Raw genomic sequence first — 22,095 nt, 5'->3', positions numbered from 1 at the left:
ATGTATATTTATATTGATGTGTGCGTCTACACACACACGTTAGACAATGGATTTATACAAAAATATTTCCATTATTTAAAGGTTTAAACTAGATAGATATTAGTCTTATACAGCTGACTGTCTGAGTATCATTATCTTGGCAAAATGCTGACAAAAGAATACTAAATGTAATTCCATTTTGTAGTGAAGAGCTTTCCATTTTAGAAGGAGAACCTCTATCCTATTGGAGTCAAAAAGAGCATTTATCATTGGCTTTAGTGATGCCTAGATTTCACCCATGGTTTTTGAAAAAAGCACAGTGAATAAAAATGCATGTCTGTGTATCACTATATACTTGTATGTGCATACACGCACATGGAAAGACATGCATATATAAGACTGTGTAGATTTTATAATGGATTTATGGATATGACTCAGTGACAGATTCATCATTCACAAGTCTCTGTGCATAAGCTTCTCAAGTGATACATTAAGTGGTAAAGAACGCAAGTGTTCAAATACACAGATGTAGTGCTATTTCAGAAGAGAAGGTTGAAGTGAGTCACTCAATCAATGCATTAAAATGGAAGTGATAGAACTGTAAGTAATGCTAACATCTGCAGCACCAAAGCAATAGCAGCTTATTACAGTGAGTAAGAATGTCCAAAGACACTGTGTGTGGTATTTTTTTTTTTAAATCATAGAATGCAATTTTAATATAGCATAAAAAAGACATATTCTCTCCTGGGATTTAGAAAGGGACACAGGATTTCTACTTCATACAATGGAAGTTTTGTTATAGAAGCTAATGAGAACTATCATCATTATCAGTTTTCTTTCCACAATCATAAACTTCCTGATGCTCAAAGATACTTTTCTTATTTCAGCAGTCTCAACAGTGGGGTGGCAACACCATGGAGGGAAGGACCAGGCCCCCCACAGCTCAGGGAACACTTGGCCCACTGGCATGTAGCCCCCCGTCCCCCCCCAACTGTGGGAGTGGTGGGCAGGCTCCACCAAAAAACCCCCAAATGATTGGCCCCCTTGCTGCTTCTGCTCTCAGCAGGCACCTGCTGAAGGCAGAAGGGGCAAGGGGGCTGATCCTTTTTTTTGCAGAGCCCGCCTACCTCTCCTGCAGCAGGGAATTGCTGCATCATTGCAATGTGCAACATTGCAAACTAAACTACATCCAGGTATAGTTTAGTTTGCAACAATGCAAAATCATTTTAACCCCTCCAGTCTTGCACATATACACTGTGATGGCATTAAGCCACACAAAGTTTCATTTTTGTCGTGTGTACATGTTAATGGCATCGAGTGTACAAATGCCCATAATGGGTATGATATTGAACCATGAATATGAGGATCACTGAAGGTGAAAAAGGAGGAAAGGCTGATGGATGCAATTTAAACAAATGATTCTTTACAGCACGTGTTATTTATCTGAACCAGGTACAAGCATTACACTTTTACTGGCATAAGTGATTGGAAAAAGATGTACACCCATAACAGAACAGAATTTTGGTGCACACACACTGGTTTAAAAATGGAAGAACCCAGCCTAAGATCTGCCTCCCCGCTTCAACCAAAGAGTGAATGTATGTTCTGTTTGCTACCGATCTAAACTATACTGCTTACAGAAAACCACATCACTTAGATCATTTCTGCCTCAGGCTTTTTGAAAGTCTGTACCTAGCCCTGTAGGGTGAAACTATACTTTTTAGTTACGTTTGTAACTTAGAAAAATATTTATGATGTTGTTGCTGGCACTAAATAATATCTTTAACTTTCAGGGGTGTGCTCAGAGGCATTAGATTTTATGGGAATGAAATAACTAGAAATAACTTAGATAAATGTGTGACTTAAGGTTTTTTTTTTCTTTTTCAGTATTCACAGTGCTTTTAATGTTCCAGTTTCATCATCATGACTTATGCTACATGTGTTTTCCCCATCTCTTTATGAAACTGATTTCAATAAATAGTATTTTTCTAGTTTTTTTCTCTGCATTAACACCAAAGTAATTCCTTGAACGGTATTTGCTATTTACCGGGTTCTGCAGAGGCAGTTGTAGGAATATAAGCGCACAAAATATTTTGCTAAATCATCCACTTTCCAGGTCTTACTATAAGCTTGAGTGAAAATTGACCTTATCTATGACATCATTCACTATGGTAGCACTCAGGGATACTTTCAGAAAGGAAAAAAAACAACTTATTTAAAACAGTGACAGCAGCATAAGGTTTTAAAACAAAAGAGCTTTGTAAATGTAGCATTTCTTTAGTACAAAAGGTCAGAACATGGTAGCATTTCTGCAAATTAAAAAAAATAGAGAAAATTAAACAAAAATACTCCTTATGGAATTATCGCCTGTGAGTACAAGGCCCTACCCATGACTTAAGAACCAGGTTCTGCCTAAGTGGGAGTTTAAGATGAAGTGTGGCAGCTCTACACAAGGTGACTTTATTTTTTACATTGTTAAACTATTTTTATTTAGTAGACCCTGCTCTGTAAGATGCATAAAGACATAGATGAAAACACCTTACCATCTTTTCCCAGATGATGTTTCAAAAGGACTGAGGTAAAACAAATTATTATAACATATTTCACCCTTGGAGCTTGATCAAAGGATGTTGTGTAAATCATCATGCTCTCAGCATCCTCTTCTTACAAGAGGTTACTTTAAGAGCAAGGCCTCGGTAGCTTTATATGGTGGTTGAGCTCATTCAGGTTTGCAACTCATTCACTTCTTTTCTCTCTGGAAAATAGTTACAGGGAAAAGAAAATTCCTAGCCTACTTTGTCATGTACTATGTCATGCTACTAATAAACACTAACCCTGAAAACATAACTTACATCTTGCTGGTAGTCCCAGTGAATTCAACTAGATTACTCTTGTGCATGAAATTGCTCGTATACATTACAGGACCATGGCCATAGTACTTTATAAGGTGATTCCATGCAGCAAAAATAATCATATCTTAATTTGCAAGAAATGTTCTCAATGGTAGAAAGTAATAATGATAATAATATCTCAATTTCAACATACGTTCAATAAATAAATAATCATATTCATAGAAAGGGCAAGACATCCTCTTATTAGTCTCAGAAGTCTTGGCCTTGGAAAATATCATTCTTCATTTAAGAAATGTATTGAATTGCTTTATGACTACACTGCTATTCAGAATGCTTAATTTATTTTTTCTTCTTTTCTCAGAAATCTCAGTCTATGCTCAGGATGTCCCTTTGCAGAGATATAGTTTTTTAACTAGAAAGGCTGCCAGCGTTAGGCCTAATTGTACTTTTGGGTTCTTTGCAAGTCTTTGCAACGGCTACCTACATGCTTCTCCTCCATAACAGCAAGGTCATCACTACTGTACAATATATAATGTAAACAACATACAGTAAATAACATAGTGCCTATACTACTAAACCTATCCCACTACAACTAGTATTTAAAGCAGACACATTATTCTCACTTTTACTTATCAAATTCTCAAACTTGGTGTTAATAGGAATAAATAAAAAATCATTCAATTTTCCTCATCTTTTGACTAAATGAACACCCTGCATATGCAGTACTAAAAGTTCTCACTAATTCTCATTTGTTTAAATTCTTTTAAAGCAGAACTTTTTTATTTTCTCTCTTTTTAGTAAGCAAAGTTAATAAAGGTAGTGATGTATAATTAAAAGTAATTTTCCTTCTCTCAGGATGCAAAATGAATCATTAAAAAGTGAATAAAAAGACATGACTGTCTACCTCAAAATATTAATAGAACCATATAATCCAGTAATATAAGTACATATGGGTTTTTTTAATAAAACATCCTTAATATTTTGCAATAGTTGCCTTTAGAAGGTCAACATTTTCTAATAAACCCTACACAGAAGTATTTTTTTTCCTATGTGTATGTTAGAAAATAATTAATGTAGCTACAATATAATGCAGGTATATAGCAGGCGTTGGCAAATACTGACTTTTTAGTGATAACCACATAACCACCGAGAATTACACTTACAGTTCATCAGCCTCTGCACATACATAAGCAGGGTGTTGAAATAATACACAATTAGCCAATGAATGACAAGCCTAGAATCACTACATCATCGCAAAACACTTCCATTTGCTGATCAGTGATACAGTGAGAGCAGCAGGATACTGTGATTAACGACTATTGAAAGCTCATTAACTCTTTTGTGGTTGTCACAGACACTACAGCTGTGCCTCAGCTAGGAGTTGCTTTTGAGCAGAGAAAAATCATTGGTTTGACAAAAACAGGATTTATTCCTGTTTCAATCACTGGAAATAAAACTAAAGCTTATTTCTGAAATGTACTGGTTTTTCTCAATTGGTATCTGTTTCAACTAATATTTCAAGGATAATTTAAAGCAACTGAATACACACATTCAAACGATCTGGGAGAATTCTCCCAGGTTTGTTTTTCTGGTAGACAAATTTACTCAGACATTCAAAAACCGAGCCCCTGAGAAACAGTGAGCTTGCAATACTAATGCTGCCCAGCCAGGGGGCCCCTGTGCACATAACTCAGCTTGATTTGCAAGGGTCATTCTGTCTGCCTGGAGACAGGTGAATCAGTGTGAAGGGCAGCCCTGATTTTTTGACTCAAACTGCTCAGAGTCAGCCTGTCTCCCTATGGCACAATATGGGGTTGTGAAGATGGTTTGTTTTGCTACCTGCTTAGCTGGATTAGTAGAGTCCAGTCCAAGTGAGAAACTATCTCCCTGGTAGGGGTAAGGGGGCAGGGAGCAAAGCACCCTGGGATGCTGAATGACTGTGCTGTGACTTCTCTTAGAAAGGAACATGTCCGTGTTTGCTTTGGAAGAAAAATCCTAAACATCTGTGTGTTCTTGGGTTCTACTGGGAGATCAGTGACTCTCCCAGTAGAAACTGACTATTTGGACATGGCCTGAAATAGATAAATAGAAATTTGCAGGGACCATATCTTGTAGGTAGGTTATAATAAAATGTTATACAGAATCACAGAAATTAAGGGCTGTAAGGGACCTAGAAAGATCAAGTCCAATCCCCTTGCTCTGGGCAGGAATATTGCTGAGATCAAATGATACCAGCAAGGTATCTGTCCAGTCTCCTCTTGAAGACTTCCAAGGTTCTGGACTGCACCACATCCTTGGGAAGTCTATTCCAGATTCTGGTCACCCTTACCATAAAGAAGTTCTTCCTTCACCCAACCTGAAACCATCCTCTAACCATTTATGGTCATTTCTCCCTGTCCTCCCTGGGGCACCCTAGTAAACAGTTTTTCTCCCAGCTCCTGATATTCACCCCTTAGATATTTGTAGATGGCCACCAAGTCCCCTCTCAGTCTTCTCTTCCCAGATCCCTTAGTCTTTCCTCATAAGATATTCCCTCCAGGCCCTTAATCATTCTTGTGGCCCTTCTCTACACCCTTTCAAGATTCTCCATGTCTTTTTTGATGTGCAGCATCCAGAACTGGACATATAACTCCAGATGGGGTCTCACCAGCACCAAGTAGAGAGGAAGTATCACTTCCTTAGCCCTGCTTGTGGCTTATCAGCTAATGCATCCCAGTGTGGTATAAGCTCTGTTGATTACCACATTGCACTGAAGCCTCATGTTCATCCTGTGATCAAGCATAACCCTGAGGTCCCTTTCAGCCATTGTGCTGGCTAGGACATCTCCTAACTTATATTTATGTCACTGGTTACTTCTCCCCAGATGTAGCACTCTGCATTTATCCTTATTGAATTGCATCCAGTTCCACTCTGCCCACCTTCCCAGCTTGTCCATTTGGATCTGTATCCTATCCCCTAGCATGACTGCTTTTCCCCGTATTTTACTATCATCCACAAACTTGGCCAGTGTGCTTTCCACATCCTCATCTCAATTGTTGATAAAGATGTTGGATAGCATGGGGCCAAGAACTGAACCCTTCAGGACACCAGTGGCCTCCTCCGTCCAAGACAATACAGACCTGTCCACTAATACAGACTCTCTGCGTTTGACCCCTTAGCCAGTTCCCAACTCACCTGACTGTGGACTCTGCCAGCCCACAGTCTCCTAGTTTTCTTGTAAAGGTATCATGGGAGATCATACTAAAGGCCTTTTTAAAATCCAAGTATATGACATCAACCACATCTCCCACATCTAAGTAGTTCATTACTTGGTCATAGAAGGAGATGCGGTTGGTCAGACACAACCTGCCCACAGCGAAACCATGTTGGTTATCCCTCAGCATCATGCCTTCTCCCAGACTCCCACAAATGGATTTCTTGATATTTTTTCCCAACATTTTACCCAGTATCAAGGTCAAACTGATTGGCCTATAGTTTCCTAGAGCTTCCCTCCTCTCTTTCTTAAAAATGGCACCACATTGTTCCTCTTCCAGTCCTCTGGGACCTCTCCTAAACACTCATAAGTCTTCAAATACCTTCATCAACAGTCCCACAATGTCTCCAGCCAGTTCCTTCAGCAGGCATGGTCCATCTGGTCCTGCCAACTTGCCGACATTCAGCTGCTCTAAGTGCTCCCTCACCAGTATGACACTGACCACTGGTTGGCAATTACCCCCTCATCCATCCAGTATCTGACCAGGTGGGTGACCACCATTTGTATGTAGGATACTGATGCAAAGCAATCATTAAAGAGTTTGGCTTTCTCCTGTCTGTTACCAGCTGTCCTATCCCATTCTGCAAGGGACCCACATTACTCTTGGTCTTCCTCCAGCTCCCTATATACCTAAAAAAGGGCTTCTTATTGTCCTGATTTCATTTGCCGACCTGATCTTGGTTACCACCCTTGTTTTCCTTATCCTCTCCCTACAAATATGGGCTATACTTGTATATTCCTCCTTGGTGATTACCCTTTGTTTCCATGGCCTGTAAGCCTCTCTGGTCTTTTTTAAGCACTCGTTGACTCTTCTGGAAAGCCAAGAGGGCTTCCCTGTCCTTTTACCACCTTTCCTACATAAAGGAATGGACCTTTCCTGCCCTCTGAGGATTGCTCCATTGAGGAACAACCACCCTTCCAGAACTTCCTTCCCCTCCAGTCCCTCTTCCCATAGGGTCTCTCTCACTATTATCCTAAGCTCATTGAAGTCAGTCTTCCTGATGTCAGGCACCTCTGCCCTACTGGCTGACTTCCTTGCCATACATTGAATAATGAATTCTATTGATCACTATCACTATCTCCCAGATTACCCTCAGTCCTGATTGGTGTCATATATCTTGACTTCAAAAAAGCTTTGATCTGGTAGCCCATGATCACCTCTTGGTGAAACTGGCCAATTGTGACCTTCAGTCCACCACAATCTACTGGCTGGGAAATTGGCTCCATGGTTGGACCCAGAGGGTGGTAATTGATGGAAGTCAATCGTCATGATGCCCTGTGACCAGTGGGGTTCTCCAAGGCTCTGTCCTTGGACCCATATTGTTCAACATCTTCATTAATGATGTGGACATTGGAGTCAGAAGTGGACTGACCAAGTTCACCAATGACACCAAACTTTGGGGCAAAGCATCCACACCTGAAGACAGGAGGGTGATCCAGGCTGACCTGGACAGGCTCAGCAAATGGGCCAACGAGAACCTCATGGTGTTTAACACTGAAAAATGCAAGCTTCTCCACCTTGGGAGGAAAAACCTGCAGCATCCTTATAGGCTCAGCAGTGCTACACTGGCTAGCACTACGGAAGAAAGAGACTTGGGGGTCATCATTGACTGCAAGATGAACATGACCCTTCAATGCGATGCTGTGGCTAGTAAAGCGACCAAAACTCTGGCTTGCATCCATAGATGCTTCTCAAGCAAATCCTGGGACGTCATTCCCGTGAGGCTACAGCTGGAGTACTGCATCCAGGTTTGGGCCCCACAATTCCAAAAGGATGTGGAGAAGCTTGAGAAAGTCCAGAGAAGAGCCAAGATCAGATGAAAACAGACCTTTCGACGACAGGCTGAGAGCTATGGGGCTCTTTAGCCTGGAAAAGTGCAGGCTCAGGGGTGATCTGATGGCCACCTATAAGTTTATCAGGGGTGAGCACCAGTATTTGGTGGAATGTTTATTCACCAGAGTGCCCCAAGGGATGACGAGATCAAATGGTTATAAACTACCATTTCAGGCTGGACATAAGGAAGAATTTCTTTACTGTTCAAGCCCCCAAGGTCTGGAATAGTGATTGGAGGTGGTTCAAGCACTTACATTGAACACCTTCAAGAGAAAATTGGATGCTTATCTTGCTGGGATCCTATGACCCCAGCTGACTTCCTGCCCTTTGGGCAGGGGACTGGACTTGATGTTCTTCTGAGGTCTCTTCCAGCCATAATGTCTATGAAATCTATGAAATCCTCAGATCTCCCACCAGGTTACCCCACTTGGCCAGACCCAAATCCAAAAAAGCCTTCCCCCTGGTCAGCCATTCACCTCCTGTACTAAACAAAGTTCTTCCACTCAGGTAAAAAACCCACATGATCATAGGTTTTTAACCTGTCCAGAGGACAACCTACAGAATCCTATTGTTTATCTGTGGCCATCTTCTCATAACTGCAGAGGACAAAGTTGATCAACAACAGATTTTCATTATTAGTGAATTCAAACAAGGAAGCAGTTTCTGTTGCTCTCTCAGGAAAGTTCAAAGAATTGAGGTCAATTGCAATAAAGAAATCAGCATTTATTAAAAAATATCTAATGTTTTCTAGGTACATTTTCCCTGTGCCCAGGAAAATGTACAAAGTTTCCCTCCTACATTGGGTTCATTTTAAAACAAATATTTGCTCTCTTTTCTTAAGTCATGTTCTGCAGTGCTTACTTTCATTTGTAAGGCTGTGTTACATATAATTACATTCAATTTATTTAAATTACATTATGATATTACCAAGTTGTGTAGTTTTTGAAAATGCAAAATTTGGGTATTTTTGAACTGCAAACTAGTCCTGCTGCTGTGGGTTTTTATAAAAACAAAAATATTATATTATTATAATTAATCAATATGTTGTAATATAAAAAGATTCAGTGCTGATGTGACAAGTTTCCTGGCCTGGCTTGGCACTGGGTTCTGACATCTTCACCCTTGCTTCAAGGCTTTCTGAGTCCTGGTCCTTCATAGTTAACTCACCTGCCATGACTTGATATTATAGGTTTGTAGGGAGGATGCCCCAGAAGACAGATGTGGGTTTTGGTGTAGGTCCTTGTCTGAACTCAGACTCTTCCAGGCTTTTTCTCACTTTTAATCTGGCTGAGTCCCACAACCCAGGTCCACCACACCAGGACCCTAAGTTCTTGGCCCTCAGCTCTGAGGTTGGACTCAGAGAGTAGTGGTCGATGGAATCGAATCATTATGGTGCTCCATGACCGGTGGTGTCCCCCAAGGTTCTGTCCTTGGACCGATTCTCTTTAATATCTTTATCAAGGATATGGACATTGGTGTCAGAAGCACACTGGCCAAGTTTGCCGATGACACTAAACTTTGGGGCATAGCGTCCACACCTGAGGATAGGCTAGTGATCCAGGATGACTTGAATAAGCTTAGTAAGTGGACAGATATAAACCTGATGATGTTCAATACCAAAAAATGCAAGGTACTCCATCTCAAGAAAAACCACCCCGTAGCATGCTTATAGGCTTGGCAGTGCTACGTTCACTAGCACCATGGCTGAAAGAGACTTGGGGGTTATGATTGACCACAAGATGAACATAAGCCACTGTAAGGGAGGAGAGCCAGAGCCAGGGCCGGGCTGGGAGGGAACCCAGCCGGGCACGAGCCGACACCACTTGCACGTAGTGGTCAGCGGCGAGCGGCGGGAATTTGAACCCTGCAGGAACCCGGAAGCAGCGGCAGTGGCAGCGGCGGACCTGAGGGAACTGGGTCTGACGGCAGCGGCAGCGGCAGCGGCAGCGGCAGAGCAGAGAGAGACGGGTCAAGAGACATAGGAGCCGGGCGAACCGGGCCCGAAGGGAGCAGAGTGGCCAAAAACAGGCCAGAGGCAGGGTGGTTGGGAGCAGTGGATCCTGGGACGGTGGCACCCGAGGCGACGGAATCTGACACTGCCGAGGCCAGGAGAGCTGCGGAAGCAACAGCGCCCCAGTGGAGCAGGGCCAGCGGACGGAGCAGCGGACGGAGCAGCTGGACCTTTTGGGGTAAGTGGGACCCCGAGGCAGGGGTCTGCACACCAGACGGGAAGCCTCAGAAGGGCAAAGGAGCCAAGGCGCCGCGAGGTGCAGCACAAGGCCCGTAGGGGAGCAGGGCCAAGAATTTTGTTCCCCTTTTTCATACGGTTTGGACTTATCGTACTTTATCGTGGGGAGAGAGGCCTGCAGCCCACCCAAGACACCGGAGGCCAGGGCGAGGGTGTAGGGGTGGAGGAGCCCTCAGGACGCAGGTATCCGGGGCCAAGCCAGACGGCGATGAAGGTCTCATCATCGGACGGTACACGCCGCACCAAACTGAACAGCATATCGGAACGTCAAGTCGTGGCAGGCGAGGCAGGCGCATACATGCGTGCGGGTCGGGTGAGCCTTCATTGTGAGTGGGGAGTCCGGGGACCCTTCCCCGAAGACTGGGAGTGGGAGGGACTTGTGCCCAAAGGGAACCCCTTACAGCCACCAATGTGATGTCAGAGCTGGTAAAGCAAACAAAACTCTGGCTTGTATCCATAGATGCTTCTCAAGTAAATCTGAGGTTGTCATCCTCCTGCTGTACTCAGCCTTGGTGAGGCCACAGCTGGAGTACTGCATCCAATTCTGGCTCCACAATTCAAGAAGGATGTTGAGAAGCTTGAGAGAGTCTAGAGGAGAGCCATATGCATGATCAGAGGGCAAGAGAATAGGCCTTATGATGAGAGGCTGAGAGCCATGGGACTCTTCGGCCTGGAAAAGTGCAGGCTCAGGGGTGACCTGGTGGGTGTCTATAAGTTCATAAGGGATGTGCATCAGGATCTGGGGGAATGTCTGTTCACCAGAGTGCCCGAAGGGATAACAAGGACCAATGGTCATAAACTTCTCCATGACCATTTTAGGCTGGACATAAGGAAAAACTTCTTTACTGTCCAAGCCCCCAAGGCCTGGAATAGACTCCCTCCAGAAATGGTGCAGGCACCTACTCTGGATTCATTCAATAAATGGTTGGATTCTTATCTTGCTGGGATCCTTTGACCCTAGCTGACTTCATGCCCTTGGGGCAGGGGGCTGGACTTGATGATCTTTAAGGTCCCATCCAGCCCTAATGTCTATGAATCTATGAAATCTATGTATGTGAGAAAAACAGGAAGTAAGAGAGAAAAACAGGAAGTGTGGAATCAACTGATCGAATGCAGAAATTTTAATTGGTCCATGCAGGATATCTTCAGTGCTTCTAGGAGTGTGTGTGTTAATTTGGTAGTCCCTCTTTCTATATTGGTTAATCTGTATAGAGCTTAGCAAAGCTATTTACAAAATACATATAACCTCATAAATTTGGCATACTCAGGACTGAGCACGTAATGGAAATTTGAAAATTCCAGATTTTTGAAACTGGAGTGGTGGTCGGTGATGGAGTAGGGAGTGGGGGGCAGCAGCAGCCAGTCTCAAAGAGGCATCTGTCATGTGCAAGATTCCCCCTCCGCTGCTCCAGAACTGGCTGCTGCTTCCCCCTCTGCTGCTCTGGAACCAGTCATTGCTACTCCCCAATGTACCAAATTTTCAAGAATTCCAGATTTTCGATATACAGATTTATGAGGTTATACTGTATTCTTAATGACATGTAGTAACTTGTTTTATCATCTAGGTATGGGAAGCTTGTGTTATACCTGGTGAGATAGAAAGAATTTGAATAATTAAAATGTTTTTCACAGTTGACCCATCTCTTCTTTTCACTCATCCTATCCATACACAGACAGTCATCATGATCCTAAATCAATTATTTACTAAATATACTGTGCTAGTATATTAAATAGTTGAAGTTTGGTATATCAATGCTTTTCAACCTTTTTCATTTGCAGACCCCTAAAATACTTAGAATACAGGCATGGACCCCTTTGGGAATCTATTGTGCATATAGTGAACATAAGTAGATAATTACTGTCAAACTGTTGTGTTAAAATAATACCATCAACAACAATAACAATAATACAATTTTGTGACCTCACTATTTTGTTGTCAGTTCATATAAGATGTTTAAGCCTGCTTCTTGGCAGAAAGCACATAAAAGTTTGATAGGATAGGTGACAGGTTCAGTCTTAGGTCTCCTTCAATATCCAATTAGTTTCAATTTTTTCATTTTTATTGATACTGTGGCAGGGTACTGTTTGTGCCTGCCACTTTAAGATCAGAGCCAAGCAGCCAGCAGGTGCCTGATTATGGCAGCCATTTTTAGATTCAGGGATGCCTATATAAGCAGGACATTTTGCTGCTGGCAGGCCAGTCAGTAACCTTGCGTGGCTGCAAGGCCTTATGGATCATCCTGGAGGTAAGGGAGGAGCTATAGGGGATGGTCCGGAGGTTCCTGGTCCTGGGCATGACCTAAAACTGCACCCTGCCTGGAGTGGGTGGGCTGGTGGGGCTCTCAGTGGTGCTGGAGTCCCCAAGAAATGCCAGGTCAGTTACCACCCCGATGAAAGGCGGGTCAGGGCACCTTAACCCCAGCTCCCATAACTGGGTGGGTCATCCGCTGGTAGGGTCCAGTGAGGGTGGACCCCAGAAGTGAGAGTGGGGCTAGAGACTTCTACCTGATCGAGAGAGTACCCCCCACGGGCTGGGGCCAGGACCAGAATGGTCAAAAGGGCCGGGGGCCCATGGCAAGGGACACCTAGAGCTTGGAGGGCCTGGGGTTCCTGACTGACCTTTGGGGTGGGGCCAGGGCCTGTATGGCCAAAGGTCCTGAGGGGGACCACGCCCAAGAGGAGAAAATGGTTTCAGCGAGCTAGTTAGCCTGAATGAGGGTGGGGTAGGCCACCTGAGTGGAGGGATCTTGGAGGGGTCCTGATAGAAGGATTCTGGGGCCCAGTGTGGGATTGGTGAGAGTAACAGCTGGATACCATCTGCGGGGCATGGGCTGCGGTGTAGGGGAAGTATGGAGCCGCAGATAGTGCCCCTTGGCATCAGGGCAAGAAAATGGGCAGCCTACTGCCTAATTAAAATCAATTAATTAACAATAAGGTGTGGACGGTGAAAGGGCGGGTGGTTGGCCCAGAAACAGGTGTGTGGGGCATATGCAAATCAGCCCCAAGAGGGCCCCCTGTTACAAATACTAAGGTTGAAAACCCACTTTTACATAAATATGTGACTGTGAAGAGCATCAAGATTTAATGTCCTTATCTGTCAGATCAGGGTACACTTTTTTATTTTCAAGCAGAATTGGGCAAGAAGTTTCCATTTGAATTCATGTTTCAGTCTACCACCATAGGATAACTCAGGTAGTTTCTCTTTTTCTTTACCTGTTAGACAGGACCTGGATTTGCAGTTTGCTACAAACAGGTTATGTATTTATTCTCATTGCCCATTTCAGGAAAGTACTGGTGAAACTGAGATTTCAATGCTAGCAAATGTTCCTTGATTGCACTTTTCACATTATTGTCTAGCATCAACTTATTTTCAGCCAGAAAGCTGTCAAGGGGTTTGAATGCATCAAGTTGTTTTAGCTTACTCGAGAAACCTACAGGACTGAAGCTTTTTGATAAAAGCCATTGGGTACAGTCCCCTGTGTACACAAAAAAAATTCACTCAGGGATTCCCCCAGATTGCCACATCAAACCCTCACACATTCACATGTATCAGATGTGCTGTGAAGATGAAAATTCAGGAAACAGACTGAGCAAGTATGTACCACTATACCCCACCCCACTAGGCTTTTGCTGGTGGCCTCCATCAGTTTTGTAGGACCTAACCTTTCACTAAAAATGTGAAGTTTTTATTATTCCAAATAAAGATTTCCATAAGTGCCTTAAGACACGACCATTTTTCACAATGGAAATTCTATCCAGTGGTATGCACTCTCTAACCCTCTCTCCCTCTTTCTCACACCTGTTCCAGTGTGTAGATGGATAGACTGGACATTTAGTTTCTCATATCAGGAAATATCTTTTTTGCAGAAAGATAGCAAGCATTGCAAAGAAGTATTAATTTTAACCATATATTAGAAAGTATTGATAAATTATAATCATATTGTTGAGAAAACAATGCAGATCAGAGAATAAATTCAAACCTCATCATCATCTTCATCATCATCAGTATGTTTAAAAAACAAACAAAAGAAACTAAACAAAAAAACCCAACAACAAATCTGAGCATTTTAATTGCCACCTTTTGATCCCAAATTGACTGAAGAAATTTAAAGTTGGGGAAGGAAGGGAAAGAAAACATTACTAGACCAATTTTTAACTGCTGAAATTCATATTAAAATACTTTTAAAAAGAAGCTTGTTGGTGTAACATTGATTTTTTTCGTTCAGAGAAGTAATTACAAACAGCTGGAAAAGATCTCACAAATAAATTTCAGCTCTTGGTTTGATTTAGAATATGCTAATAAATGGGAACAAGTGGATGCCATTAAAATATAATCTAGAGAGATTTCTAAAAATATGGGCCTCTGTTAAGAGATTTCCTGCAGGGTACATAAAATAAATGCTCACAACAGGACAATTTTATAGGTATATCCAGTTGCTTTGCATCTAGTTGTTACAATAGGCTTGCTTTGTTATACCAGACATGTATGTCTTTATTACAAACACATTTTTTCTTTTTAAAATATGCTTTATGCATTTTGGTGGTTGTAAGAACATAAAGACCTAACTGATCACATCTGGATTTCAGGGACTAGACTATAATGTTGATTCTCTTTCAGAATTACTTCAACAATACTTTAACTAGTGAGGGGAGGCAAGTGGAGAATGAGCCCTGGGCACTAATTTATTGTAAGAACCAGGAAGTAGTACACAGACTGTTAGGAAAAATACAGTACATAATTTGCCTTCAGAGAATAATCAAGGAATCCACCTAAAATTATTTTTTGCAAATATTTGTGTTACTGAATTTTCATCTTGTGCTATCATAGAATCCTATAAAAATAGGGCTAAAAAAGACCTCAGGAAATCATCTGATCCAGCCCGTAGCCCAAGACAGGATCACCCCATCTAAACCACTTTAAATAAGTGTTTATGTCATCTGTTTTTAAATATGTCTAAGAATGTAGATTCCACAACATCTCTAGGTAACTTGTTCCAAAGCTCAAGTAGCCTCATAGTGAAAGATTTTGTCTTAATATCCAAATTAAATTTCTTAAATCCTTCCAAAGTTGCCAAAAATAGATTTAAAAAAGATTACATTGTTCTTTCTCAACTTGCGAGCCTGGTGGATGACAGATGGGAATGTAGTGATAATTTTTCAGTCCCAGTTTATAAAGAATCTTTCAAATACATGTATTCCTTTTAGCAGCCATAGCAGAGGGACTTAATGAAAGATTGGACATAAAAGTTGAGATACCCTTTCATCCTTTGGTAAACCTAGGCTCAGAGTTAAGGATTATTACTGGGGCAGCTGGTCTTTGCTCATAAAACAGAGAGGGCAGCAATAGCTGGTATTATCAGATTAGCATTTTTCACTAACATTAAAAAGGCCATATCAAGAAAAACTGGAAAGCAAAATAAAGAAGCTGGAGACATGCTGAAATAGAGCACTGTCCAGAATTAAAGCAATTGCAAAATGACAAAATGTATATTGTTTTTTAGAAATGTATTCCAGAAACTACAGGATTATATCTACAGAATTAGGAATAGGCAGATTAAAACAGTATTATAATAAGGATGGACTTATAACACAATTAAAATCCTGATGACAAACAGGGAAAATGATAAAAGAGTGAATGCATTGTTGGAGGAACCCTAGATATGCATGGAGAGTATAATGGGGAAAAAAGACTGACTGAGGTAAACAAATGCGTAGTGCATTTTATTCTGGGACGTTCAGAAAAAACAGAAAAGAATACAAATAACTTCTTTGTGGATAAAAATGTATGAAACCACAGAGATGTAGGCTTACTGCTCAAATCTTAGCATTGCATTAGAAAAGTTTGAAATGGACATGTCCTTAAAATATTTGCTAACCCAGTGGAAGAACAGTTTCTTGAATGCAACAACAGGCAGTTTAAGGCAGACCATGAAGAGCATCTATTGGATTTAAACTGAGGTAATGTATTGCCTAAAGACTTTGGAAGGAAAACAAGTGGATGGATTTATGAAGAACTGAAGGAGGATTGTAATGTGTCCCCTGCTATTGAATGTCAACACTGGTAGAAGTTATCATCATGCAACATAAAGCAAAGTACTAGAGCCCTCTACTTATACGAAAAATTGTACCATCAATCCTCTAGTTTTTGTGTGCTTGCCCCTAAATTTACTTCAGCAAAGCCCATGGGTATGAATGTCTACCTATCTCTTATAATTGCATATCTGCAATTATATAATTGCATCTCATATAATTGCATATCTTTTCACATATGCATCCACAGTGTAAATATACATTGTTAATTGGCAGGGAACCCACCAGAGCAGACTTAGCCCAAAAGTGAATTTCCCCAGTGCTGGACTACAAAAAGTGCACATCATTGCATAATCAAACAACTGTAGTTACTTTATCAGGTGCTCTATAGAGAAATTTCCATCTTGCCAAGTCATTAGGAGGTGTGAAAATCTTTTTAGCTGGAATTTCTCTTAAATAAATCACACTAACCCATATCCAAAGAACTCTTCCTGATGAGGGCAAAAGGCTAATGAAATACTTAATCAAGGGTCAGACAGGTAAATTGGTCTCTTAGACAGAATACAGCATATGCTTTACTTTCTCTCAGCAATAAGAATTTCCTTTCACAGAGCTATAAAATTGTGCGCATCTTTATGTTCTAGGTAGAATGTAATTAATTGAGGTAGAGAGTAATTCTTTCTTAGAAATCAATGGTTTTTCAAAAAGAAAGAAATAAAATCAGACCTTTCCCCCCTCTTAAATATGCTGAACTATAATTGCAAATGCTACATGGAATTCTCTGAGAAAATTGCTCTATGGATCTTATATAAATTTATGCAAAAGTTTTCATAAAGATCAAATAAAATGAAAGCTTGGTCAAAATAAATAACATCCTTAAAAGCTACAGAATTATGCCGACTGTTTAATGAGCTGTTTCCCGTGTGGGAAACAGCTGGACCAATCACGGCGGCCATACTGGCCACCGTGGGAAAGTTTAAAAGCCCCACCAGAACCAAGGCAGGGGGTGAGCCAGGGAGAGAGAGTGCTGGTGGGCAGCATGCTAGACGTGCTGAGGCTCCAGCATGGAAGAGGAACAGCAGAGCCTGCATAGCTCCTGCAGGCCACGGAGGGGAAACTTCTGAGCCCCCTGCAGGAGGCAAAGCAGGGGAAGCCCTCCAGCTCCCCGCTGAAGGTGAGCCAAGGGAAGCATTTAAGGTTCCTGTAGGGAGCAGGGCAGAGGAGGCATTTGAGCCCCCTGGAGGAGGCTGGAGACAAGGAGGCAGCTCCACAGCCTTCTTCTCCTCAGGGGAGTATTTCTTCTGAGACAAAAAAACCCCCAAAACCCAAAAACAGAAAAAAGGGGAAAATCAAAGAGCCTAGAGAAGGTGGGCCATGCTTCAAGGCCGGAGGGAGGAGAGCCATTTGCATCCGCGCCAACATGGGACCCCACCTGAAACAAGCTGCAGGCAGCCCCTCAGGGCCAAAATCCCCATTCTATGAACATGCATCCAGTTGGTGAGTGGATAGCGTGTAAGGGAGGCAGAGCCCTGTGGAACAACACGCCAAACAACTGTGAGTACTGCCGTTTGTTGGGAGGCCCACCTAGGAAGATCTCCACTGAACCCCCTCTCTTGATAGTTTAACATCAAAGTCGTGGCAGGTGAGTTGAGGGGAAGGGCTACACACCCAACAGGCCGTGCAACATGTAAGACCCCAGAGATCTCACATGCCCAGGACCAGGAGCCTCCAAACCTTCCCCTACAGCTCCTGCCTTTATCTCCAGAATGTTGTGTTCAGCCTAGCAGCCAAGCAATGTTACTGCCTGGCCTGCCAGCAGCAAAATGACCTGTTTATATAGGTAGCCATGGATCTAAAATGGCTGCCACAATTAAGCACCTGCTGGCTGCTTGGCTTGGCCCTTAAAGTGGCAGACACCAACAGTGCCATGCCACAATCTTTCTGGGATCATTTGACTCTAGCAGACTTCCTGCCTATAGTAGAGGGGCTGGATTTGATGATCTCATGAGGTCCTTTCCAGCCCCTAAAGTCTATGAAGTCTATGTCTATGAAGTCTATATACATGTATACAGGCATGTATATATAGACTGACAAGAAGACATTGCCTTTGTTGCACAGATTAATTTTTATGGCGGCGCAAAACATGAGTGAACAGATGTTCTTGCCCCGTGTTATGCCCCAGATGCCCAAACATGTGAGCACGATGGTTCCTATTAATAGTCTGTGCTGCTTTATTGTGGTGAACATCTGTTCAGTTATGGCATGATCCCTACAGCCTGGGGCCACCCACACTCTCCAGCTGCCCCAAACAGGTGATTCCAGGGTGCAGGTTTCATACTATAGAGCAAGAGAACCCTGTGTGATTCCCTTATACATACTTGCAGACAGGCACCATGGGTTAAGGCCCGGTACCCACGACCATGAGACCTTAGAAGTCCTGGGAGTGGCAGTGGCCTGATTTTGCAGGGAAATGGAAACACAGGGAATATCTGTACCTGCCAATCAACTGGACAACCTGCCACTGCTAATCCTGTGATAAACATGTTTTTTTGAAGTCTGAGAGAGAGAGAGAAAGACAATGAGTTTGTATTCTCTCTCTCTCTTTCTCTCTCTCTCTCTGATATATTTCTGATATATTTTATTCACATACATATCTTCTGTGTTTTCTTTTCACATTTTTTACCATGCGTTTGGTGTAATTTGAATTGAGAAAAAAGAGCATGAGGGATCAGATATTGTCACACTTTTTCTACTCCTGTTTGAGCCCATGATCAACAGCTTGCAGCAAGAGACTTGATTCTTTTTTCAAGCAAACATGCTAATTCATGTTACATTTTCCTTCCAACCACTATCATTATCTTCTGAAGGATCATTAAAATTCACTGACAATCTCTTCTCACATGGATGCTTCACAACAGCTCTAATTATGTGTTTATTCTATGTGGTGGATTTTTAGTTTCTTATTTTTTCTTTAAATTGTCATCTGATTGTTGTTACTACTTTGTTATTTAGCATTCTTGGGTTTTTTTCCTCCTTTGTTGAATGAATTACAGTAAGAATGCATGATGGATGATTAATTAAAATGGAAAAAGCGAATAAAGACTCACTTCATTTCTCTTTGATTCCTCCCTGTCCCTTCTTTCATACACTGTTAACTTAAAAAAAATGAAATCTAGGGAAAGAGGTCACTGAAACTTAGTCTTTGTTATTCCCATCTGTAGGTCATAATCATATTCTTTTTAGTGATAACCAATAATTGTTACCTCCATTGTTTTACAAAAAAAAAATAAACAAACTCCAAACATCTCGTAACAAAGTCAAGTAAGAAAAGTATTATGTAACAATGTTGGAGGAAGCTCTTGATATTCTGAAGCAATGTAAAGAAGTGGTAACATTAGGAAGAATGATGTGGAAAGAGACACTTGCCCTGGAGGCAAAGTACCATGACTGCCATTAGGAATGGCCTACTCTGATTACAGGGTGCTTTTTTGTAAAGAAAATTGAAATTTTGGAACTTTAACTTAAAGAAAATGGGTAGAGGTGATAGTACTTCTTACTGTAATTTTTTTAGGTCCTATGCTGATACAGAATGGAAACACTAGAACTAGATGTTACTTGTGTTGCTGAAGAAGTTAATAAAAAGTTAAACTTGTTGCTTTTCTAAAAAAAGAAAGCCAAGTTATAGTTCTATTGTGATTGTCTTAGGTGGTGTCACACATCCAGCTCAATACTTACTAAAATTCAAGCAGTTAAACCTGGAGCAGCTTGAAGTTCAAGTACTTTACCACATGGTAAGTGCCCTCTTAGCATTGCAAAGTTGTTCCCTTTCAGGCAATGATTATCCTTAAAACATCCTAACTTTAATAGGTCACTACATCCCACTGATCTGCAACTCTTGCAAGTGAATGTGTAACAAGGTCCCCAGTTGTAGGGGAATCATGACAGAATAAGTATATGGCACTTCACATAGGCCCTTTTAACCCGTCATTTCCATATTCTTAAATGGTAAATAGGTTAATAAATTCATCATCATTGTATTTAAATGGAGCAAGTATTTAAATGTCATGTTTCCAAATTATGCTATTCTAATACAATTTTGTACAAGATGAAACTCAATTTTAATTTGGCTAGTGTGAATAATTATATGCATTTTTCCAGAAAGACAACCAGTTATTATCATTCATTGAAGCTTCACAGTACCCTGCAATGATAGCAGCACTAACACACTGCTTTTTTAAAGTTCTTATTTGCTCTGTGCTGCACCCCATTGCTGTTATGTGCTAATGATCCCTGCAGATTTTCATAAAAGGGAAGGCTTAATGTTCATGTAAGTTAAAAGTTTATTAACTAAATAGGAATTTATTCTTAAACTGATGACCTCCTAATATTCTCATTCATTGCTGCATTTTAAATAATAATAATGAGAAAAGAAAAACAACCCCCCTATATTCAATAACAGGTAATTGAGAGGAACTGTATTACTTATGGTCTCAGCTGATGCAACAAGTACAGCTAAAATACCACTTTCTCAGTCTTCTTACCCCTCTCTAGTTGAAGCATTGCTTTTTATTTGTAGATGTCACACTATAATGTTATATGTTACCTTTCCTGTAGAGTATCAAGAGAGTTTCTACTACACCAGTGGCCTGCTACAAACAAATCAGAAGGGACCAGCAGGCATTGGGGGAGTCCCTGTTCCCCCGAGCACTACCAGGAGTGACCAGGAATAACGGTCACAAGCTGGCAGAGGGTAGATTTAGGCTAGACATCAGGAGGCGCTATTTCATTGTCAGGGCAGCTGGGATCTGGAACCAACTTCCAAGCAAAGTGGTGCTGGCTCCTACTCTGTGGGTCTTTAAGAGGACACTGGATGAACACCTTGCCAGGGTCATTTGACCCCAGTACTTTTTCCTGCCATGGCAGGGGTTCGGACTTGATGATCTGCTCAGGTCCCTTCCGACCCTACCAACTATGAAACTATGAAACCATTCATGAAGTTGTGTATATTCCCCTTTTCTATCTTCCCTGTTCCATGGGAACTCTACTATATTTCTGTGCCAAGCCCAGGACCACTACAGAAAAGCATGTCGAAACCACTTACCACTTCCTCTTCTGCAAGTGCCGAAACCCAGAAATATGGCATTGGAGGCAGAAATTCAGGCAACAGGTATGCCTGAGACAGAGAGCCTGAGAATGGCTCTCAGCACCTGCTCACTACTACTTTACATGCTTAAGTTGATTCATTGCTGGGGTTTGACATGTATAGAGTAGAAAGGAACAAGGGAATGGGACTTGCTTCTCCGTGACTCTCTTGGCTGTGTAGACAAGCTCTGTACCATGATAAAAATAGATAAAACAAGAGACTGGAGAACTTTTCTTTCTCTCAATTCATGATGTAAAAAAGCCATCAAGGTATAGAATTAAATCAAAAGGTGGAAAATAAACATTGACAAAAAGGAGTGCTGTTAAATATGGTATTTAATTGGACTGTAGAACTAGTAGCCACAGGATAATATTGAAAATGATAAGTCAGTGAGATTCAAAGTATAAATATATATGGACAAGGTTAGCTACATTTCTAATAATAAACAATGACAAACTTTGGAAGGGATATAACAGTTCATGTTTCAGAGGTCCTTTCTACAGATAGTTGCAGGACAGAAGGCATGATTGTACAATCACATGCTAGATCCAATCATGGCTTACTGCTGGTGTAGGGGGAGCCTGAACCTGGGCTTCCCCATATGGTCAAGAAGCAGGCTCTCACAGCTGGGAGCTCCCTTTGCTGAAGGGGATCCCAGCTGCAGTACCCATGTGCAGCTGGGACTGGACCTAGAGACCCTACAGCTGATGGGGCTGTGAGTCTCAGCTGCATGTGAGGCATAGCTAGGACCCAGAG

The 22,095-nt window shown here is 41.8% G+C and overlaps 1 long non-coding RNA gene across 1 annotated transcript; it reads left to right on the top strand.

The window, feature by feature from the left end:
* Window positions 1-519: 519 nt before the first annotated feature.
* Window positions 520-20,931, top strand: LOC109300985. Its single transcript, XR_002098385.1, has 3 exons — window positions 520-530; window positions 10,851-10,866; window positions 20,839-20,931. It is a non-coding gene; the product is annotated as an uncharacterized LOC109300985 (long non-coding RNA).
* The last annotated feature ends 1,164 nt before the right edge of the window (window positions 20,932-22,095 follow it).

Source organism: Gavialis gangeticus, unplaced genomic scaffold, assembly GCF_001723915.1.
Source record: "Gavialis gangeticus isolate Ggan-Ray unplaced genomic scaffold, GavGan_comp1, whole genome shotgun sequence".
NCBI lineage: Eukaryota > Metazoa > Chordata > Crocodylia > Gavialidae > Gavialis > Gavialis gangeticus.
This window is presented reverse-complemented; position numbering and strand designations above follow the sequence as displayed.